Source organism: Colobus angolensis, unplaced genomic scaffold (assembly GCF_000951035.1).
Source record: "Colobus angolensis palliatus isolate OR3802 unplaced genomic scaffold, Cang.pa_1.0 Scaffold369, whole genome shotgun sequence".
In the NCBI taxonomy this organism is placed as follows: Eukaryota; Metazoa; Chordata; class Mammalia; order Primates; family Cercopithecidae; genus Colobus; species Colobus angolensis.
In genome coordinates, this window is record NW_012117032.1 from 2,870,617 (window position 1) to 2,892,420 (window position 21,804).

The 21,804-nt window shown below is 40.7% G+C and overlaps 1 protein-coding gene across 2 annotated transcripts in view; it reads right to left on the minus strand.

Moving 5' to 3' along the window:
* Positions 1-17,676, minus strand: part of CDH20 (cadherin 20, type 2) — a 216,660-nt gene extending 198,984 nt beyond the window's left edge. The window contains exon 1 of one of the 2 annotated variants that reach the window (XM_011953607.1): positions 17,430-17,676. The gene's annotated coding sequence lies outside the window, so the exon portion shown is untranslated. Of the gene's footprint in view, positions 1-16,851; positions 16,983-17,429 lie in introns of those variants that run through there. The other variant, XM_011953608.1, reaches the window with a different exon arrangement.
* Positions 17,677-21,804: the final 4,128 nt, after the last annotated feature.

Consider the following 21,804-nt stretch of genomic DNA (forward strand, 5'->3'; position numbering starts at 1 on the left):
GGTTGAGGCAAGGTTCTGGCCAATGAAAGTCATCTTTATTACTAACTGTAAAACATTCTGAAAGATCCTCTGTACTTTCTGTCTTTGATCCCCTGGTGACTTTGAGGAAAAATTTCTGCCTTCTACCTAGAAGAGGTAGAGCCACCAGATGGAAGCAGCCCAAATTTCTGAGTCATTGCTTAGAGGAAAAGCACTCAGAAGGGTCACCTGACATAAAGCTGAACTATGATGTGAGCAAGAAATAGACGAGTATGGTGTGAAGCCACTGAGACTTGGTGTTTTTCTTAAGAGTAACTAGCATATATTACCCTATTTAGCTGGCAGTTCACACTTCAACCCTGTTTGCAGTAATGGCTTTGAACCCTCAGATAGCACCTTCCTCTTCCCAAGAAGAGAAGAATAAGCTCCAGTCATTCAGTTACAGTTCCTTTGGATTAAGGATGGAATCTTGCATGGAATCACCCTCCATCTACATAATTACCATGATATATTAACTCAAAACTGGTGGAAGTCCTGTCCCACAACCAAGGTGATTATTAAAGGGGGTGCAGTCCCATTAGGAAGTTAAATGTCCTACAAAAAGGAAGAGAATGAAGGCTTGGGGATCAGCAGTAATTTTTATAGAAATGTAAATAAAAATGATGAGGGCCAGAACATAAAGTGGTAGCATAGAGAGAATAACATAGATTCTTTGGGTATTTCTGAAGAAAACAGTAATAAACACTGCTAAGCAATGTGAAATGCAGTGTCCACCAAAGTAGTATACAGGCAGTTGAGCAGGGAGAGAGGGGACCTAGTGGGAGGATAATACATTGTACAAGCAGGAGCAATGGCTTGGAGGTCCTGGAATCTAGTCTCAGATTAGTCAACTACCGTGTGACCACTAGGAAAGTCACTTAAACTCAATGGATTCCAAACAACATGCAGTGATTTCTTAGTGCTTGAGTCAGTGTAGATGTAACAAATACATTAGCTAATAAGCTTTATTGGTGGAAATAGCACCTTTGCCTTGATTTTTTAGTCCTCCATTTAAATCTTCAGCTATGTAGTTTGTAGAAATATAAGCCAAATTACCCATGACAACCTGCAATGTGAGATAGATTAAAACAACTAATTTTGATATTGTTTTCTCTTCTTTTTTTTTTTTTTTTCATCTGTCTCTTGCATGTGGCAATTTAGAAGTTTATATACTCTCTGGCCTAATTTAGGATGTTGCTGCATTTGGATTTTTAGTCTTAGGAGAGATATGGCTTGAATGAAGAAGTTCTGATACTCACTGCAGAACTCCTAGGTGCTGAATCTGTAGATATCCACAGAAAAATAATTGTCACTGTGCTGTGTAGGAGTGAATCTTTAAAAAGTTCATGCCAACAATAGTGAAAAGGGCATACTTCTTTGCATGGCAAAACCAGAATGGAGTCATTATAGAATCTGTAGGAAACATTCATTAAGAACTTAAATTCCTTCTAAATTAGCCTATTTCCTGGATGTCTCATATTCATACATCTCAACCTGGGAAGACGTATTCAGAGAAGGAGTCCTCTAGATTCAGCCTGTAAATTAGAATTTCAAACTGCTAACAGTTCATGAATGTCTCTTGTTTTCCCTGGGAAAGCGCCAATCTCTAGGGATTAAATTCACCTGTTCATTTTTGGATTTGGGTTGGATCTACTAGGAGGAAGCAGATGGTGAACATCAAACAGGAGATATTTTAGCTGGTAGGGTACACAGAACAGATTTGCCAAAATGCCATTTATTGTCTAGAATTCAGAGATGGAGACCATGGTTAGTTGTTCTGGTAATTCCAATATTTCTAACAGCCACTCCTAAATCATTTAAAAAGAATACACATTTCAACCCCCACAGTCTTAAAAGCACAGCCTACATGCAGTTTAAAAATAAATTTACTTCCTCCAACACATTACAAAGCAACGCCTAGATTCTAAGTAAAAACAAAATGTAGCTATTCATATTTTTTAAAGGCTGAAAACTTTCCCCCTTTCCACACAATCCTGCTTTACTGCCCCACAAAGCTACACCTCGATTCCAAATAATAAAAATAAAATGTAGTTATTCATAGTTTTACCAAGCTGAAGTTTGTTCCTTTTTCACACAATCTTGCCTTACTGCTCCCTCCCAGCTCCCCTCTGAATGTTCCTTTTCTTCTCTCCATGCTAGTTTTGCTTTCTTACGCACACTTTCCACCTTTGCAACCCCTCCTTTCTTTAGGCAGGGTGACAATCTAGATTTCTCATGTTTTTATGGCTGTGTGGATCGGATAATGGGCTGACTGACAGGAATGTGAACTTAGAACATTCCCAGCACTGAACTGACACAGTGGTATGTTTCAGGGGTGGTGTAAAGCACTGGGCCATTGGTATCCATGTGCCCCACCATTCGTAATGGGGAACTCTGCCAGCAGAAAGCAGAACCCCAGTCTGCTTTGAAGAAGGTTATATTAAACACCCGAGATAACAACGGGTGAGGATACCATCAAACATGGTGCACAAGTTTAATTTAATATAGGGGAGAACATCAGAGTCTTGAGGGTGGGGCAGAGTAATCTATGGCTAATTAAGGTCTCATTTAGACAGAGTAATTTTGAACCATCTTTTGGGAAGAGGATCAGAGATAGTTCAAAAGAAATATAGATTCCTCAAGGTGTGGGGATGATATGAGCAAGCCTGTGGCAGAAGCAGTTCCTAAGAGTAAGGAAAGTAACTCATTTGGCACAAACACACTTTCACTTAAAAACATTGAGACCTAAAATGTTCCAGTGGATCACCCCCCCCCCGCCCCACCCCGGAAAATTGAAATCCGTTATAACCAGGAGAAGGGTTGATGGTAGGTAGCTCTGAAAACATGAAATAATACACGTGAAGCCAAACTTTGCAAAGGTAAGATTCTATAGGCTCAGGAAGTATCTTTATTGCTATCATCATCAACTAATAAAACTATGTTTGAGTTCTTTATTTGTGGGGGGGTCAGTTGATAATATTTGGCCAAAAATACATCATGAGTTTTAGGAAAATGTTAGCCACATGTCCATCTGAAAAAAAAATGTATTGTTTATGAATTTCTCAAAGTCTCTAAAAACTTACATATGGCATTTCCCCTCCTAATTGTATTGAGGAAACTCTAGATTATCCTAGAGGAGGCCTTGTGAGGAGAGGCTAGAGGAGAGGTAAGATATAATGTGGCTGTTCCAAGGTAAATTATCATTTCAAATTTATTGACAACATATCCTTAATTATATCTTTGTTGACAGCTATTCATTCATTTTGTGTGCATAGAATTTGAAACAATGCATATTCCAATTTGTCTTGGAACCAGAGAAATGTTTAACAAAGCATGTGTGTGTGTGTGTGTGTGTGTGTGTGTATGTGTTTCTGAGGCAGGGTGTCACTCAATCACCCTGGCTGAAGTACGGTGGCATGATCTCGGCTCACTGCAACCTCCGCCTCCCAGGTTCAAGCGATTCTCATGCCTCAGTCTGCTGAGTAGCTGGGATTACAGGTGTGTGCCACCACACCGGCTAATTTTTTAAATTTAATTTTATTTATTATTATTATTATTTTTTTTTTTAGCAGAGACAAAGTTTCACCACGTTGGCCAGGCTGGTCTGAAACTCTTGGCCTCAGGTGATCCACCCACTCTGCCCTTCCTAAGTGCTGGGATTACAGGCATGAATCACTGAGCCTGGCCTGTTTTTGTGTAGTAGTAACCACTCTGAGGACTGTTAGACCTGGGGTTGTGACATTAACGTTTGTTGGCAAAAACTTCCTCGGTTAACCCTTTCCACATATTCTCCCATTCCTGGCTCTCAGACTACCAAATTTATAAAATCACAGCAACTATAAAGGAACAGAAAGCAAGAGCAAAAATAGACCTGATAGACCATTGGGTTATCTGGTATACTCAGCAGAAGATAAGCCCAACACTGGCCAGGTGGGTGCAGCACGCCAGCACCCCAGATGGACATGTTAGGAGGGGCTGAAATGAGATAGGAAGGGGAACAAGAGCAATTTCCAAGCGTGGGCACCTGGACTTCACTTACTTGGCTTTTCTTTTGAAAAATTAAATTGCTAGATCCAGGGCTTACCTGTGTTTAACTCATATAAAAAATCACTCACCTACTCAACTGTAAATTATTTCAGATCACTTACAATTTCACATAATCCTGACCTCTTCTGTTCTCTCAATTAGTGTAGATAATGACAATTGAACTAAACTATGTAATTAATCTCATATCTACCTAGATTTCTCTTTTTTTGCAAAACCTCAGAGAAACGTGTGTCACACTTGTATTTTATTTTAATATTTTCGTGTTCCTTGAAAATTCTACTTACTTTCATAAATAAAGAATACTTGTCAGAAGCTGTGCTTTTTGATTTTTTAAAAAATATTTTTTTTCTAAGCTCCTTCCATAAATTGTTTATTGTTCAATATGGCTGTGACTTTTCAATGCAGTTACTTATTTTTCATGCCTTCAATTTGGTATAAATATTTCTTTTACCCAGAATCAAATGCATAAAAGGTTTCCTTTAATCTCAAGGATGCAAGTTATTTTTGTTATCTTCTATGGGAAATTAATAAGGGTGGGGTCAAGGTGGGGAAGGAAGTTAGCAGATCCCTCTAACTTAACAACTGCATATTGTAATGGAAATAACTCATAACAATGATGCAATTCCTCTCTTCCCTTCTGATAAACAAGACCATGACTTAGTGGTCATTCTTTTTCTTTTCCATTTCTCACTGACTCCTGTCCTAGTTATTCAAATACCTAGCCAATGACTTCTAAAAGCGCCACCACCTGAGGTCAGCTACACTTTGCAGAATTAGACATAAAGGTAGAGATGGATGCCATAATGATTTCTGTCACACATTGGCTCAAGGAACTTGGAAAGACCAGGGCCAAGGTACTGGCAGCACTTGCCTGGTGTATTCTTCAGTGCTCATAGGATCTGTCTGGTCTTAAGTTTGGTCAATCCAGAAAGGGTTGCACCTCTGTCTCCTTCCCATGTCAATCCTAGTCTCTTTTGTCCAAATTCCCAAACAAGCTCTCAGGTCTTACGTTCTGGGTGGCTCGTGGAGGATGGAAGGGCTGCTCTCCTAGGTTCGCACTCCATCTTGCATACTTCTTAGAGATGTTTCCCATGATTCATGAAGGCATCTGGGTTTTTGATTCAGAACATTTCCCATCATGAAGTATCCTGAGAGCATTCTTCTGTATAGGTTTTCCCCTAAGAAATAATGTAAAAACCTAGGGGGAAAAACATCGATGTGCTAATCTCCATTCCACTTCACAGATTCATATAAATGTTCTTCCAGCCACAATTTGACATGAAGGAATGGTACCCTAATGAGCAAATGTTATGGTAAGAGGTTCATCAAGGCAGTTACTTTACACATGTGCCTGGGCGGGTTGTGAACATTCGGCCTAAAACTGTTTCATTAACAGCAGATGACCCTGTCACACCTATCATCAGTGACAGGTGAAGAAACGGGCCTTCCTCAGCTCTGCAAGCCACAGGGCACAGCAGAGCCTCCTGCCTCTTGGCAAAATAACCATCCCACCAAGAGCTGCATAAGATGCTGTTTTAAGTCCTGTGATAAGTGCTTGGGCTCCCTCCTACAACCATCTTGATACTTTGCAAGAATGGTAAACATAGACTTACGGACTTCCATAAACGTTGAAGTGCATGTGAGCGCCAGGGCAGCAATAACTTTAGAAAGCAAACGCTGAACAGTGTTTTAAGTCTTTTGCTCAATATTGTCCGGAATGGTGGGCATGAAGCAGTCCTTCCTAAGTACAGGAAGTCACCGATTTAATTTGCAAAGTTAATGTTAACCTCAACTAAATCAGAGTTCATTGGCAGAATGGTTTAGAGGTTTTCAGTGTCTTTCTGGCATTGAAATGACAAAGGCAGAGAAAGTAGTTTTCAAAGTCAGTTTGGATTTATGAAATGTTCACCAAAATAATCATAAGACAGAAGATAACCAAAGGAGATAATCATAATTAGAATACAGCATGATCTCTAATAATAAAATTATCTTAAACCCTTGACCATTAGAATTTTCTGAACTTGTGGAAATGAAAGTCATGATCTTGTTTTGCACTAGTATCTTGCAGTCTGGATACCTAGGTTCTAATTCCCTAATTTATAGAACAGCACCTGAAATGCCATTACCAATCTTTCTTCTATAGACAGTTTTTTTAAAGCCCTAAAAGTCCCATTTTGCTCATTTACTTTTTTTTTTTTTTTTTGAGACGGAGTCTTGCTCTTCGCCCAGGCTGGAGTGCAGTGGCACAATCTCGGCTCACCGCAAGCTCCGCCTCCTGGGTTCACACCATTCTTCTGCCTCAGCCTCCTGAGTAGCTGGGACTACAGGCGCCCACCACCATGCCCAGCTAATTTTTTGTATTTTTATAGAGACGGGGTTTCACCGTGTTAGCCAGGGTGATCTCGATCTCCTGACCTTGTGATCTGCCTGCTTCGGCCTCCCAAAGTGCTGGGATTACAGGCGTGAGCCACCGTGCCCGGCCTGCTCATTTACTTAAAGTCAACTCATGGTAATTTGCACTATTTGAAGGAAGTGATATCATGGTTAACAGAAAACAGCAAATAATTTTTAAAATTACGTATTTTATTCTTCAGAAGATATTTTAGGTATCTGCATTTAAATAGCCATATGTCTCAAACTCTAGAAACTGGCAACATTTCAAATTAAATAGGGCATCCCTGCTGAAAGGATGAGGTGGTATACCATAGTATTATAGTTACAAAACAGACTTCATAATTTTGTGCAGACTCAGGTTCAAGCAGTAAGGCTAGAATAACTAGCTCTGTGCTCTTGGGCAACTTATTTATCTTCTCTGTGACTTCATTTCTTCACCTACTAAATGGTGATGATATTTGTACCTCATGGCATTATCAGGAATACATGGGATAATACTGATGGAGTGCTTTTGACAGGGCTTGGCCCATGGCAAGTGATTCTTATTTTACATGGCATATGGTAGGATCCTCTTTCCTGTGTATTCTCTCTACCCCTATGAGTGACTATGTGGGTTAGAGGAAATAGTACATCTTGCTTTTCTTAACAAAATTACACAGAGTAGTTTACAAGGTCAACCAGTAGCCTCTAAAAAAGAGTTCACATGCACCACAGGCTAGAAAGCACCTTGGAGGACCTGTGATACCTTCCCCGATCTGATGTCTGTGCTCAGACTCCCATAGGCCAGTCATCTGCACGTTCTCCTCTGGCTGCTGGGAACTCACTGCTCTCCAGGAAAGCCCATTTCAACGTAAGGCAATTCATCATTAGGAAGCTCATCATTTTGCTGGAATAAAATATGCTCCCCATTCATTGACCCTGGTCCAGGCCTCCATAGCAATGCAGAATAAATATATTTTCTGTTTCACATGAAGATATTTCAGATACTTGAAGAGGATTATTGTGCTTCCTCTAAGTCTTTTCTGTGTCAGGTCGGCTATTTTGAAGACCTTCAACCATTTCTCATGTGGAAGGCATGTTGTTGAGCCCTTTCCCGACCACTGGCTACTTTCTACACAGCTCAGGTACAGTGTGATGAGTAGAACAGAACAGTACATCTCAGTGCACCCTGACCAAGAGAAAGTAAAGCAGGATGGACTCATCCCTGGAAACAGTGGATACAGTGGATATCTAAAGGCCTGAATTTGCATCCTGGGTTTGCCTTTCTCTGGCAGAGTGGTCTTGGGTGTGGCACTCAACCTCCACATGTGCTTTTCTCACTGGCACATGTTTGTGTTAAATTTTATCTGGTCATATACAGTGGATCATATCAGCCTTTTTGACCCCATTTCTTCATCTAATATAAACTATTCATTCAGGTTTCATTAAATTTGTATGACTGGCATACCATAATGTGCATGTCCATGCCACAAGTTAAACCAAAATGTAATACATGGCAAATCCAGCTAGAAGCCCAGAGCCGAGCATTCAGAACTTGCATTAGGGTAACCAGGGCTTCATTGGTTTATTAAAGAACTACTTGCTGTGCCCTGATTATGTGCCAGGTAAGATATTGGGTTCAGGGCATATGAAGATGAACAAGAGAGTTCCCATCTTTATCCTCAAGGAGCTTGGAGTCTAACAAACCATCTATTAATGGACTTTTGGGGGCACTGTGGACAATGCCCTTTCAACCATTGTTCCAGCTTTTATTGGTACAAAGATATAATCAGGGCAATCCCCTGATCATCCAGTCTGGGTCCCAAAGGAAACAAGTTTAGTAGGGAAAGACTTGATCTTAACGAAGGCATGTTGACTTAATGATTTTTTCTCCTAAAGTTTTGTCTGAGATATATATATATATAACAAATCATATATAATGTGGCTGATATAACCATGGGAACTATCTACATTATGGTCTGGAAAATGGATGCCCTACTCTTAAATTGAAAATGTATACTATAATAAGGATGAATGAAAATTGAACTTTACTAAGGCAGTGGTCCTCAACTAGGGGTACTTTTACTTCTGGATTTGACATTTGGCAAGGTCTGGAGACATTTTCTGTTGTCCCAAGTGGGATGATGTTATTGGTATCTAGTGAGTAGAAGACAGGGGTGCTATTGAATATCCTACAATGTGTAGGGGACTTCCTGTCCCAGACAATTCGCCAGGCAAAATGTCAGTAGTCATAGCCAGGGTGAGAAACGCTGCTTGGGAAGAGGAAGCAGTAGAACTCAGTGGTGAAGAGCACAAGTGTGGGAGCCAGAGAGTCCTGTGTTTGAAACCTCTTGTGGTGACCACTTCATCAGTTTCTGCATCTGCAAAGTGAAGATGGTAACAATACTGAACTCAATGAGAGGATTAGAGAGGTAATGCACATGAAGCACTCACAGTGTTTGGCAGAGAGGTATGACGAAATAAATGGTGGTTATTTATTTATTTATTTATTTTGCTCTGTCAATTTTTCCTCTGAATGCTACATGTTTTTTGACATGAGTGAAATAGATAGATGTAGCCAAAGAAATGTATAGCACTTGGTATTTCATGAAGAAATCTGTTGTTTTCCTGTGTTTAAAGAAACAACCCTCAACAATTTGATCTTCAAATGTTAACCAGCTCCATGAGTCAAATAATATCCTCTGTGCTGAGCTGCCTGAAGTATTCCACTGAGATGCTAACTGCCAAATGGATTAATATTTTAATGATTGCTTAAAGATTTTATTTTCAAATATGAGTATGCCTCATATTTTTAGAGTGAAATGTTCCCAGTATTATGGAGATGAGGGTATCAGCTAAGCATAAAGGCAGACACAACTGTAACACTTCAAAACTATGATGTTAATGAAGATGTACTTTAGTTGCTAGCTACTATTTGCTTTAAATGCAATTTGATATTAATGGTAGCACAAAAGTGTTATTTAATCTTTATTTATAAGATGAACATCCTTGGGAGATCTTGCCAGTTTGTGCAAAGTATAGGCATAGATTTAGATTCTTACTTAATATTCCAAAAAAGCCTACAAGACACATGCTCTCAAGTGTGGTGCTTGCTTTCAATGATGTAATGATGGTTGGTGCCTCTGCAAATTGATATGAAGTATTTGATGCAGGGAATCAAGGGATTTCAAAAAGAAATATTGGAAATTGTATTGTTTCTTGCATTAGAAAATGAAGATGAGATGCAATGACCTGTGAATGTTTGTGTCTCCCCCAAGTTCACACATTGAAATCCTAACCCATAATGGAATGGCATTAGGAGGGGGACCTCGAGGCAGTCATTGTGTAATCAGGGTAGAGCCCTTATGAATGAAATTCTTGCCCTTAAAAAATCGCGGGGGACCCCAGGAAGCTCTCTTGCCCTTTTTCTGTCGTGTGAGAATACAATGAGAAGATAGCAGTCTGCACCTCAGAAGAGGGCCCTCACCAGAAATGGACCATTCTGGCACCTTGATCTTGGACTTCAGCCTCCAGAGCTGTGAAAGATAAATTTCTGTTATTAGTCACCAAGTCTGTGGTATTTTGTCATAACAGCCTGGACAGAGTAAAACATAAGAGAACATTGGCACCGGTGTGGGAGGTGGGCATGGAGATGGCTGTATCTTCCAGTTTCTCCCAGTCCTTGTCTGACCTTCAACAGTGGTAGGTGGGTGATACTGCCTACTCTACATGTCTGTTAAAGCCATTTGCATGGAAAAAGATATCCTTTGATGCAAACATTAAATGTTCATTTCTGTCTATTTTGTTACTCTTATTTTAGTGCTCAACATCTTTCAAATTAAAAAGAAACATATTTGGTAGCCCTTTCAAATATAGATAAGATTACTTCTAAATGAAATTTCTTTAGCCAATTTTTAATTAAATTGCTAAAGGAAATTACATCTGTTGGCTTAAAAACAAATTATGATAAGTTCATCAATTATTTATAATCAGTACAATTTAATCCCTTATTAGGACTTAGTAAGGGGTTCAAAGACGTTGAGTTTACCAAGTGAAACAATTGTGAGCATAATAAAAGATGGATGTATTCCTTCAGAAAATATTTTGTATTAATAGCTTTGACCAAATATTTGTAAAAATATATCTATAATATTTACGAGTACACTTAAAATTTCTACCCAACAATTTATATAAGCTGCTATTTAGTAAGCTGTATTTTTAAATTATTGGGAGAAAGTGGAAATCAAAATTTGGTTCTGTCCAAAGATACCAGCTAAAGAACAGCAACAAAAAAAACTATCCTGTATCTCTTTCCATGCTATTTTGCCCACAACCTTAACTCTAATCCTAGTAAACAACCCTCTGTGGGAACAAGTGGTAATTGAATCTTCATGCTAATTATATCCTGGTTTTCTTTTGACTACTAGCTCCCAATTATGCCAACATATTACACTATGTACTGTTCTCTGGGAAAATGCTAAGATTACCTTGTTCATTCAGCTAAGGTCGGACCTTAAAAAAAAAAAAAAAAAAGACTGAAGATTTAGCTACAGACAGTTTCGTTCCTAACACTCATCTGTTTTTCATTTTGGGTGGAAGGTTAACATAGCTTGTTTTAGTTATAAACCAGGTGCAGGAACAGATAAGTAGGAGTGTATTAGTCACAAATAATTTCAATGTGAAGTATTAAGAGTTAAGTTTTTGTTCTCCTGCCAGATGTTGAGTTGCAGTTGTATGGTTGGAGTGTTGGGGTGTTGGGGGCTACATGTCAAAGAAATTTCTGTGACCATCAAATGTATCCATTACATGGAATCAAATTATCACCTTATTAGTTACCCTTTAATTGGTTGACATAACAGAGAACATGCAGTTATTTAGTCATGTTTGATCTAAGACTCAGTACTTAATACATGAACGTAAGGATGGAAAGAATAGACGCTGGGGCCTTCAAAAATGGGAAGGCTGGAAGGAAGTCGACGGTTGAAAAATTATTATCTATGGGGTACAATGGTCATTATTTGGGTGATGCATACACTAGAAGTCCAGTCTCTCCTTATGATATAGATATACACACACACACACACTATATATACACATATATATAGTGTGTGTGTGTAATAAACTTGCACATGTACCTCTGAATCTAAAATAAAAAAGACTCAGTACTTAAAGAGTAGAATCTGTTTATGTTACTACTTGTAAATAATAAATTCAGTGACAGTACCGCTTTTTTTTATAAACAGATATTGTACATTTTAACAGCATATATATGCAAACACACATTTAAGAGTTAGGTAAAACTTAGAAAACAAAACCCTTCAACTTAAAGATTTCCTACTTTCTCACCTCCCTAATGTCCACACAAGAATATTGCCAATAATTAATACTAATGGTCACAGGCAAATCTTGTCAATTTAAAGAAATAATTCAAAGTAACAAGGACCATTCAAATATTTGACTTAAATATTTAATTAAATATTACAAATTTATTTAACTTGAAAATTCAATTGATTCAATTTCATATTCCTTATTAAAAACCAAATCACATATTTTTAAAGAATCTATTGTGAGCAAGATTCTAGTTAGGAGATGTAGAACTATAAAGAAGAAGAGAGGGCTCCCATGCAAGATACCTCTTTACTCTTTGGAGATAATGGCATTAGTCAGAACACACTCTAAACTTGTGATTACATTGTTAAACATTCTTATAAATAGCAAGGATACCCCCATATCAGGCAATGCTGTGCATGCTTCTGACATTTGCACTTTTGCATGGTACTTTCCGTGCCAGCCCTTACTGCTTAGGAAGAAGAGATGAGTGATATTGTTAAAACGTTATGTTTTAAGGATGTAATAGTTTATAGCTTCCTTTACTCTTTGATAGTGGTTATTCAATGATATATTTATAGGCCAGATGTCCTCTCTTTCATGATATCTTAATCTAAAAAAAAAAAAAATTACATATACCTTGAGGTGAATTGGATCATTTCTATTTTGCATTGCACTTGAGTAATGTTTTGCGTTGAATGTTCTCAGGGTTCTAAAATTAAGTTAATCCATATGTAATTAGGAACATTCTTAACTAGCGAGTCCTGGTTAGCAAGAGATTGGCAGATTATTCTGAATCACTAGTTAGCAAACCATGGATAGCAATTAAATAAAAAAAGAATAAAATTCTCTTTAAAATAGGTTGTTGCAATAAATTAATGTAGTAATATGATTTTCTATTTTTAATTGCTGAAGACAGTGCATTTTTTAAAGCAAAATTTTGTCTTCTGAGAGCTAGTTTCATAATTTTGTACTACTTATGCTATTTAACACTTCAGTAAGGCCAGGCACGGTGGCTCACTCCTGTAATCCCAGCACTTTGGGAGGGTGAGGCGGGCGGATCACGAGGTCAGGAAATCAAGACCATCCTGGCTAACACTGAAACCCCGTCTCTATTAAAAACACAAAAAATTAGCCAGGTGTGGTGGCGGGCGCCTGTAGGCCCAGCTACTGGGGAGGCTGAGGCAGGAGAACGGCATGAACCCGGGAGGCGGAGCTTGCAGTGAGCTGAGATCGCGCCACTGCACTTCAGCCTGGGCGACAGAGTGGAGACTCTGTCTCAAAAACAAAACAAAACGAAACAAAACAAAACAAAACACTTCAGTAAGTATTCTGCTTTTGCAATCCCTTTTGATTTGTGATGGATAAAATAAACTAAAGGCCAGTAAAGATAGTGTTGCACCTCTTAAGAAAACAGACAAGAATATTTTGGAGAAACTAAGTATTTCTCTTTATGAGACTGTATGACCTTATGTTATACAGTCATGTTATGTTTATGCTAATGTATAATGCTTTTATGATAACAATGCTTTTATTTCCAGAACAATTATACTTAACATTGACACTTAAAGATGTTCCTTTTTTATATTCAACTAATGACAACTTTGCTCTATATTCCATGTCAATATCAGGATTCAGGGAAGGCTGAACCTAATGAACACATGGTTCTTCATTTACCCCTCCCCAGACACCGTGTGCTTAATGCTGTGTATAGTCCCTTACTTATGTCTTCATTTGCAGTAGTCATTTCAGAAGGAATTGATGACAGTGCCTTCTTTTAGTAAATAACAATAAGTCACAGTCTACTGAATATAAAACCTGTAGATGCTCAGTTACTTAAAACCACCTTTATTACATAAAATATGTTTTCTTGGTCTCTAAATTAGGATGAAAATATGGAGGAGGTTGTTTCTTCAATTAAATGTGAAAGATTAATCACTGTAACAATTCGTTTCACAATAGACAATAATTAAATGTCAAAAATGAAATATTTACTTTTTAAGTCTTATATGTCCGAGAAAAAAAGTATTGGAGAAGCATAAAAATCTGGTGCTATTTGCATATATGTTGATTGAGTTAACATGGAGTTTACATATAAATAAAATATATTTAATATTAGAATTAGGTAATGCATTTATTTTTATTATAGCTTCACATGCTGTTTTTAGAGGACAAGAAAATTTCCCCATATCCAAAGTAGAATGTAGAGGGAATAAAAATGGCAGCCCTGAGTCTTAGCTCTCTGGTATTCTGGGAATATGCCTTTGGGGGTAAGAAAGGGGAAGTAACGAGGATTTCCCAAAGTGCCATCAAAGTACAACAGATGAATCTAAAAGTGATAAATGTTGACTTTTCTATTTCTCTCTTGCTCCTCTTTTCGCCACTCTGCACTACTGATTGCAGCACCACCAGATCAGAATCAACAATTAACTGTCTAATTATTCTAGTCACACCAGCCCACAATGAAATCTTTATTCCGTGTTTACAGCAATCTTTGGCAGAGGCTGTCTTGCTGTTTCTAAACTAAGAAGAACTGCCCTTTGGCTCCTCTCGGCATCAGCTGCCTTGGTTTCAGCCCTGGATGCCAATAATCAGACTTCTTTTTCTTCCAAAGTGGACATTTTTTTTTTAGGGTGAAAAGACCTATTCTCGTCAACCCCCCATATATTCTGGCTGATTTATGTTCTCGCCACTGCAGCTCTTCCTTCCGTGTCTCTTTACGTTTTTCCTTTCTCCATAGAACACCATCAGCAAAAACCCCATTTTAAGTCCAAAATTGTAAAATATGCTTGGCCAAACAGTGCTCACTACTATGAGGGAAAGAAAAATACAACTACTGGTTTATGGATAGAGGGAAGTCAAGGAACTCCCTCCTGCTTTTCTGAACTGTTAATTTTCTGCCTCAAAAGGCATTCAATAACTTCTCCACCAGGGGAAAAACATACCCACTTTTCAGTGGCTCTCTTGATGACTTCCAACTATTTACTTAAATCCACCAACAGCTGCAGGTCTTTGAGAAGCTTCAGAACTTGGGGGATATTTACAAATGTATAAGTATAAGTGTCTGAGAGGGTATAGGGTACATCTGAGTCTCTTGGAGATGGTAAGAGAAGACTACTGCACTATGACAGACAGGAAGAGAGAAGTTAATACAAATCCAAAGTCTAAAAGGAGACAGTGCTTTTACCCAATGGAGGAGGGAAAAATGCCTTGGTTAGCCCTCTGGGCTGTCTCATGGAGTCCTCTTCCTGAATCTGAGAGCAGAGGACGAGCAATGTTAGAGCTGTTATCCTGTGCTGCTCAGCTGCTTTCTTCTGACGAACGTTCCTCTGCTTTTTGAGGATAGTGACATCTTCCTTCCAATTCCAGTCTCCAAACCCTGTGTAACAGTTCCCCTAACAACCTCAGTCTCTCCTCTCAGCCCTCAGCACTTACTACAGTCACATCGCTTTTCCAGTGAGAACTGGGTCATAAAATTTTACAGGGCAGAAAGGTAGAAGGGGGCGTTTCAGTAGTATAAACACTGATTAAATTTCCCGGCAACTCTCCCCAAACGAAAGATAATTTTTCTACAAGTATGCACAAGAATGTCAAGAATGCTAAGTCATTTTTATGTTTGTACTTTCCTTTTCCATTTTAATTTTACACTGCCACATGGCACACATGCTAAAAATGTATCTCCTTAACCTGCAGTGTAGCAAACTTTTCACAAAACATTAAAATGGCATATTTTATAGACTGTCCTTTCCCAGGATGCTCAAAGCATTTTTTTGGATACAAAATTAGATCATCTTATGACAACTGTCCTGTTAGGCACAGTTACTTGAGTATCTGCAGAGAGCGAAAATCAGAAGCACTGAAAAGAAAGGTCACGCCAAAGTCAATGGCCAAAGCCTCAGTAGACGCTGAGAGCTTGGTTCACAGCCTAAGTAGACTCTAAGAGCTTGGTTCCAATTTATAATACTTCCCTCCTGATCTTCATTCGTCTCTTTTTTTCTCTGGCAGGAAGGGATGTGGCCAGCGTGGAGGTTTGACCTCATCTCCTGCACTCAGCTTAACTCTGCCATACTATTCTCCCACACCCTCGCCCAGCTTTCTGCTTCATCAGCCGCCCAAGCCCGCACCCTGGACAACATCTGAACAGAGTCAAGCCAAGAGTTGGCAACCACAGGTGCCCTTGTGGGTTCCTCCAGTGTCAGGACCTGAATCCTTTCAGTATGTCCAACGAGACTGCAAGGGTAACACTAAAGGGAAAAGATTTTCCCAGGTTGTATAAATAAATGAAAGGGAAACGCTGGGTCGACTATGGGGCGCAAGATGGCTGTGCCTTCAGGGTTCCCCAGTCAGAGGCGGCTGAGGAAGGTGAGCAGATAGGAACATAATACTCATCGACAAGCATGGGTTCAAACACATCCTAGTTTCAACTTTTTGTTGTTCTTGGGTAGATCCAGTTCCTTAGCTGAGTCCCTGACAGCACCACAACTCTGACTGGGTAATTTCCTTTGGTGGAAAGACACACATCAGAGACTAGAGGAGGTCCGGGGACATTTCATTTGAGGGGAGGGGGCCGCAGGTTCAGTTTCCAGGCGATTCATAACAATCAGAAAAAACCAAAATTGTTCTGGTGCTCGTGCCAATAACAAGAGCATTAATAATAATAGCAACAACATCGTAAACTCCGAATCTACCAGGCGACCAACTCCCCGATTCTCTGGTGCTAACCCCTCTCACTTCCAGCCTAGTCTCAGCAGAAACAAAACAAGGTTCTGGCGCTGCCTCCGGGCTGCCCTCCAGATTTCAGCCCCCACTGCCGCCCCAGAGGCGGATAGCTAAGCAAAGGCCGCTGCCGACTCTCCTATTGCTAAGGACACGTTGGGACTCCTAGGTAACGTTTCTTTGCATATCTGAAACTTTCACCCGATTTGACCCCCTTCCCCCAGGCTCTTCCCCCAGGATAACTACCACAAGCAAAAACCAAACAGCGCGCGCGCAATTCAGAGCTTTCCTTGGGAGTGTCAGGGCTGGAGGACAGGAAATCCGGGGAGTTGGCGAAGTCCGGCAGGTGGCGGGGACGCGAGTCCCTACCACATTCTCCTCCCACTGCCGAGCTCGGGCGGGGGCGGGGGCGCGGCTCGAGGCGCGGACCAGGGATCGGCCCCGTAGGTGCCTGCGCCTCCCCGGAGCCTCGCTCTCTGGTTCCCTTCCTGGCGCACATCTCTGTGCGAGGGACGCGGCCACCCTGTCTCCTCTGCAGGCGGAGGGAGGCGCCGCTGCCCGCGGGACCAGTGAGGGTGAACCCGGTGCCAAGAACCCCCGCAAGCCGCGCTCCTGGATCCCCAGTCACCATCCCCAGGCGTGCGCAGTCCCCGCTCCCAGCGCGCCACGTCCTCCACCTGCCCCGGTGCGCCCCAGCTTCCCTGCTTCCAGAAAGCAGCTCCCTGAGTCCCGGCAGCCCCTTTCCATCCCCTTTTCCCACGAAGTCCGAGGAAGTCGAACTCAAGAGTGGCCGGTAGGCTCGCCAAGGCGGCAGGGAGTTGCTGGGAGAGCGCAGCGCGGAGCGGGACCGCGCGCAGCGCCCGGGGCTCTCGCCCCAGAGGGCTGGCTCTGAGCGCCTGGAGTCTCGGGCCCCAGAAGCGGGGCCCGACCTGAGCCCTCTGCGTTACCTGGCAAGGCCGGCGACTCTCCGGAGACCTTCGGTCTTGACTGCTCCAGGGCGGGCGTCCTGCTCACATCGCTGCCTCCCACACTGAGCGGCTGGTGCCCCGCTGGGTCTCTTCGTCCCTGCTCGCGGCGCTGTCCCCGCCCCCCACCCCCCCTACCCCCACTGTCAGAAGTGTCACAGCTTTTCTGCCTTCGGATGTTTCGCAAAGTCTCCGTGCGGTCGCCAGGAGTTGAGGGGCACTGCCAAGTGCGCCAACCCCGACGATGCCCTGACCTGCCCTCCCGCGGCCGCCGCGTTCAGTCCAGTGAGAAGAGCCCCCTGGTCGCGGTCACCGTCCCCCAAGCGCGGTGCGTGGTCCGCTTCCCCTCCCTCGCGCCTTCCCTAGCCGGAGTGGCTGCTGCCTGCCTGTGCCGTGGGTCCTCATTCCCCTGCTCATGAATATTCTGACAGAGGCTAATGCCGTTGAAGTAAATTGAATTAGCCAATTGGTGCCAGGAATGTGCGCTCCTTCCTTCTGAGGAGCGGTCTGGAGCCTCACCAGATGAAAGCAATTAACGTCCGGTTGGCACCCTGTGGTTTACACCAGTGAGGGGCAAAATGGGTTAATTCTTTAAATGCAGTTGAGATACCGCATTTAAATGTTTAAACTCCTCTGTTGGCTGACAGCGTAAGGAAATGTTAAGAGGGAGAGAGAAGAAAGGCGATGTGTGGACATGGGGAGGGGGGCGGGGGTATTTACATCCAAACTTTCCCCTGAAGTTGAGGTAATTATTTTGCAGAGATTCTGGAAGACGCAGTTGATGAGTAGCACAGGAAAAGGCAAATAAGATCAGAAAGGAAATGAGTACCAACCCGGGTTTAACCTTGACCTTGAGGGTGCAAAATACTAATTGTTTTCAAGAGGAGAGGTAGGGGAAGATGGCATATGTGAGGGAAACCTCATGCATCGACTTTTAAGAATTTCTTCAAATGCTCGGATTTCCTTTTCTTTTTGTCCTCATAGGAAAATCTTAGAGTTTTAAGCCTTTAAGTAGAGATGGGGTGAAGGTATATTAAGGGGCAGAAATTTCTGAGGTGGAAGCTGAGACCACCCTTCTCTCCCAGATGAAGAGGTCCCCCAAATCACACAATACTGTGACAGGCCATTCCAGAAGGCAATTCCAGTTCTGTAGCTCAAGCTCTTATTTCTGAGGTCAGAATACACAAGGTCAAAAGGAGAGATCACCTCTCTCCTGTCCTGATTCCTACCCTAGAATGTCAAGTTATTGATGACAACTTGGGTTTCGCAGTGGCTAGAGGGGGGCTCTTCGCCAGATGTGATTTCTACGTTTCTCTTCAAGTGAGGTGCTTGGAGAATTTCCTCCCCCATCACTGATTGTAATACAGAAAGATATTCTTTTCTTTTTGTCCTCATAGGAAAATCTTAGAGTTTTAAGCCTTTAAGTAGAGATGGGGTGAAGGTATATTAAGGGGCAGAAATTTCTGAGGTGGAAGCTGAGACCACCCTTCTCTCCCAGATGAAGAGGTCCCCCAAATCACACAATACTGTGACAGGCCATTCCAGAAGGCAATTCCAGTTCTGTAGCTCAAGCTCTTATTTCTGAGGTCAGAATACACAAGGTCAAAAGGAGAGATCACCTCTCTCCTGTCCTGATTCCTACCCTAGAATGTCAAGTTATTGATGACAACTTGGGTTTCGCAGTGGCTAGAGGGGGCTCTTCGCCAGATGTGATTTCTACGTTTCTCTTCAAGTGAGGTGCTTGGAGAATTTCCTCCCCCATCACTGATTGTAATACAGAAAGTTATTATGATTGAATTGATAGGTTGCTAAATAATGTATTTGTACAACTGCTCTGTGGCCAAATGATCAAGGTGTATAAAGAACTGATAAAATGATGTATATAAATATCCAGTAAGATTCCCAAGTGTGTGACAATAGAAATAGTATCCCAGTTAAGGCAGTCATGCCATATTTTAATAGGTTTCAGCAGGCCTAGAATTAGAACGCATAGTTATAACAGTAATTATTAATAGCAGAATAGCTAATGTTTATGGAGAACTTGTTATGTGACAGACATGTGTTACACATGTTATTTCATTTCATTTCATTTTTCCAACAACTCTATTCAGTCTAGACTATTATTTCTCTATTTTAATAGATGATGCAGTTGTGGCTCAAAAAAGTAAGGGCAGCTGACCCTTGAACAACATGGGAGTCAGGAGCACTGACACTGATGTAGTCAAAAACCCACATATAACTTTTGACTCCCCAAAACTTAACTACTAATTGCCTACTGTTGTCTGGAAACTTTATGGATAACATAAGCAGTCGACTGACACATATTTTATATGCTATACATTTTATATGCTTTATTCTTAACAATAGTCTGGAGGAAAGAAAATGATATTAAGGAAATAATAAGGAAAATGAAATGTATTTACTATTCATTAAGTGGAAGTGGATTATCATAAAGGTCTTCGTCCTTGTTGTCTTCATGTTGAGTAGGCAGAGGAGAAGGAGGAAGAGGGAGGCTTGGTCTTGCCCTGTCAGGGATGACAGATGGGAGAAAATCCATGTCTAAGTGGACTCATAGAGTTCAAACTTTTGTTGTTCAAGGATCAACTGTAGTGTGCCTAGGTCATATAGCTCACAAGTGAGGAGATCAACTCTGACGCAAAGAACTCTGATTAGTGGTCCAGGGCCTTCAGGTCTCTAGCAGCTTACACTGCCTTTTTGTCCAAAAAGAAAATCAGTTTCTGGATGTTTTGTTGAAGTGACTTGTTTTTGGTGATCAATTCCTTACCCAAAATTTAGAAAAAATCATGAGTCTTTTTTTTTGGATAGTGTGATGGTTAATTTTATGGGTCGACTTGACTGAGCCATAGGGTACTCACGTATTTGGTGGGACATTATCCTGGAAGTTTCTGTGAGTGTGTTTTTTGGATAAGATTATCATTTAAACTGGCTGACTGGATGAGGCAGATTGCCTTCCGTAATGTGGGTGGGCCTCATCCAATCAGTTGAAGGCCTAAATAGAACAAAAGGTTGATCTTCCCTCAAATAAGAGCTGGCTTTTCTCATGTTTTTATAGGTTCTTATGAGAAGCCTTGGGGTGAGAAGTGTCTTATTTTACCTTCTGCAAAACATGTGTGTGAAAACTTTTTTTTACCAAAATTATATTCCATTTACTGAAAGAAATCAGCACATTATAAAGTGCTGTTTCTTTGCACAGAGCTTGTATTTAGTTTCCAGGACTAGATATTTGCATATTTTCATAGGTCTTATGAAAAGCCTTTGGGATGAGAAATGGCTGCTTTTATCTTCTACAATGGTAAAATTTTCTGGCCTGATGGAAAGAATTTTCTGGCCCAATGGCCTTCAAACTCAGACATCATCTCTGCAGATTATGGATTTGCCAGCCTCCCTAATTTCTTTAGTCAATTCCTTATTATACTAAATCTACCTACCTACCTACCTACCTACCTACCTTCCTACCTTCCTAGTTTTAGTTGGTTCTGTTTCTTTGGAGAACTTCAACTAATACAAATGGATACATTCAGTAAACACTACTTGTGAATTTCCCATGGATATCAATTGTCTCCATCTCCCAATACACACAGTGTGTAATTTTTTTACTTAAGATTTTCCAGGCCTATTATTAATAAGGTAGGAACAATTTTATTTTTCCTGTTTTTTTAAACATGGGTGAGACTATCAGATTTAAATAAAAGTTTATCCTTCAAGTACTGAAAATGGACTATAATATATTAGATTAAAACAAAATTTATAGATATTATATAAAGGGAGAAATTTGAGTATTATAATTGTAGAGATAAGAATGATCAGGTTAAATCTTTGAATTCAACAGTTGTTGAGTACCCACTAAATGCAAGGCACATATCTATTAAAATGTTTTCTATTCAAATCCACAGTTAAATCTCTTTTAAACATTGAGGATCTGCCATATTTTATTCTCTGAAACTTTGGGTAGTTTAAAACCTTTTATGTTAAAAAAGTACATGACTGTTTCATTCTCATATTAAATACTGATGATTTTCCCAATCATGATTCCTCCCTTACAATGCTCTGTTAGTTCTTCCTTTTATAGAGAGAATCCACTTAGGGTTTAGAAGCAACATTTCACAGAAATGTCTTTAGATGTTGGAATATGTATTTATATGAATATGTTAACATGATTTTAGAGCCCATAAAATGTGCTTTCTATATTTCCTCAAGAGTCTCAGTGGGCGGAGTTGGGGGAAGACCTCTGGAGTCTGAGGAGGGACTCTGGCTCCTTGTTGGGGGTGTGGGCCCTCTTGAATAAGCCATTCTCCTTTGGAGTGAACCAAGTTAGTGAGTGTGCAAAGTGGAAAGA